Source organism: Mastomys coucha, unplaced genomic scaffold (assembly GCF_008632895.1).
Source record: "Mastomys coucha isolate ucsf_1 unplaced genomic scaffold, UCSF_Mcou_1 pScaffold9, whole genome shotgun sequence".
In the NCBI taxonomy this organism is placed as follows: Eukaryota; Metazoa; Chordata; class Mammalia; order Rodentia; family Muridae; genus Mastomys; species Mastomys coucha.
The window spans coordinates 13,444,261-13,446,839 of record NW_022196915.1 but is presented as its reverse complement, the minus strand read 5'-3'; the positions used below and the strand labels follow the sequence as shown (position 1 = coordinate 13,446,839).

At 38.0% G+C, this 2,579-nt stretch overlaps 1 protein-coding gene and 1 pseudogene across 2 annotated transcripts in view; both read right to left on the bottom strand.

The window, feature by feature from the left end:
- Positions 1-2,579, bottom strand: part of Hesx1 (HESX homeobox 1) — a 57,293-nt gene that overhangs the window by 44,923 nt on the left and 9,791 nt on the right. The gene's annotated exons all lie outside the window — the stretch shown is intronic.
- Positions 710-1,100, bottom strand: LOC116084357 (annotated as a pseudogene).

Below are 2,579 nucleotides of genomic sequence, written 5' to 3'. Positions count from 1 at the left end.
CTTCTTCTTCTTCTTCTTCTTAAGAAAGGGTTTCTCTGTATAGCCCTGATTGTCCTAGAACTCACTCTGTAGACCAGACTGGCCTCAAACTCAGAAATCCACCTGCCTCTAAATGACTTTAAATTTGTGACTCTAAATTTAGCTTTATAAGAGTTTTAGGGCCTGATGGTGTTGGCACATGCTTTTAATCCCAGCACATGGGGAGCAGGTCTCTGAGTTCAAGATTAGTCTGGTTGGTCTACAGAGTGAGTTCCAGGACAGCCAAGGCTACATAGAGAAACCCTTTCTCGAACCCTCCCTCTACCCCCGACTCCACACACAAAGGAATTAAAAAGCAAGAAAGTATAAACTCATAATTAAAGATTATCAAATGCCTGAGGCAGCCACCATCAGAAATAACCAGCAGAAACAATGAGATTTGCACCCTATACAGAGACCACTACTTTTCCCCATATCCATTTGTACTCCCTCAGCCACAACAGGAGTTTCAAGGGTTAATAACGTCTCCTAGACCACACTATACATTCATGTGGTCTTGGGATTTTTCGCCTATCTTGTGATCATGAGCAGAAGCAATGTGTGTATAATTTAAGGCCAGCTATCAGAAGCTAGAGCTACTTCTTTCTTCCTTTTCTTTTCTTTCTTCCTTCCTTTCTTTCTTTCTTCCTTTCTTTCTTTCTTTCTTTTTTTTTTTTTGACACTCAGCAGGTTAGTTCTCATCCACATGGACAGGCTGTAGATTTTTGAATGTGTTAACAGGTACATAAGTTACCAATGTGTACAGCTTGTTTGGTGAATCCTCATCCTCATTACATTTTCTGGATAAACGTACTTGGATGCGATATGGAACATTCCTTATTCCCTTGGCCCAGACGGCTTTATTGAGCCTGGTGTCAATGTGCACATCTGGTGTCCCCATTTCCTTCATGGCAAATTTCCGAATTTCTTTGAGTGCCCGAGGAACATGCTTCTTGAAGCCCACTCCTTGGATGCGCTTGTGAATGTTGATGGTATTCTCGGGTCACCACCTTGTTGACGGCAGAACGGCCCTTCTTCTCACTACCCTTCTTTGCGGGAGCCATTCTGCAGGGCCCAAGTTGGAAAGGACTATAGAGCTATTTCTATTCTGTCTCTCTGTTCGCACTATAGAGAAGGTGGTGGGAGATGGTGAATTATCTGGTATAATGTTTAAAGAGAGAAAGGAGCTTGGAACTTGGAGTTACAGGCAATTGCAAACTGGTATACGGGAACTGAGAACTGAACTTATGTCCCCTGGAAGAGCAGCAAATGCTCTTAAACAATGAGTCACCTCTCCAGCCCTTGTTGCAGTTTCTTTACCTATCCAGTAAGTGGGTGGGGGTGGAGGTGAGGGACAGGTAGGGAATCAATGGGAATAAAAATTAACTGGGCAGTGGCAGCAGCAGCCGCAGCAGGGAGCAGAGGTAGGTCTCTCTCTGAGTTTGAGGCCAGCCTGGTCTACATAGTGAGTTCAGGACACTCAGGGAGGTCTACATAGAGAAACTCAGTCTTGCAAAACAAAACCAAATAACAGATGAATCTTGATTCCTGCATCTTTGTGTTCTATATTTTGATGGGGTTTGGGTTATAGGTCTATGTATTTGTCAGTGCTCTGATGTTTCCACTTATCTATGAAAGCATAAGCAAGTATTAAACTATAGTTAATGTGATGTTTGCTGTAGAGTTTAGAGGGATGTGTTCTGCTTTTTTTTATTTTAAATTATTTTTTTAATTTTAATATATCTGAATTTATTAACATTTAAAAACATATTTTGAGTAAATAGAATTAAATCACATTCTTGTTTTCCTTTTGTACCCCAATTCCTCCCAGAGACCCCCCTTCAATACCTCCTACAATATCATTTTTGTCATATTCTTTAAAATTTATAAAATATTATAACAAGAAATGAGTATTATAAAAGTTGTTTGATATAAAACAACAATCGGTTTAACAGTCTTATGTAGATGCTTGTCTACCGCAATACTGAAAATATATGTATTTTTTCAATATGTTTTTCTCAATATACATTTTAAATAACTCCAAACGTATTAACTGTATATTTCAAAATAATACATCACTACTAATATTTTCTTAAATGAACATAAATATATAAAGTGTTTTTGTTTGTTTGTTTTGTATTTAGTAGAGCTTAAAGTCTTGGCTCTTACTGTGGTAACTTGATACAAGAGTTACAAACGTCAAGCAAAGCATTCAGTCTCACTCTTTGTTGTTCTCTTACAAGCCTCCTCCCAATTTAATTGTCTACATTACTTTTGGTTATATAAATACTTTTAAAATATGTAAGTTTTCTGAAAACCATAGTATAGTGTAAAAACATGAAATTAACAATACTACTAATAAAGAGGCTGAGATAGGAAAAGCAAGATCTCAAGACCTTTATGTTGTACACAACAAGACACTGTCACCTACAAATAAGCTGAAAGTGTACGTGGATTGTACAATATTGGACCTATTTCTCCAATTACCAAATTAGAGAGACCATTGGATGATAATCAATGGATTTCCATTGCTGTCAAATGACACCATGACCAAGGCAACT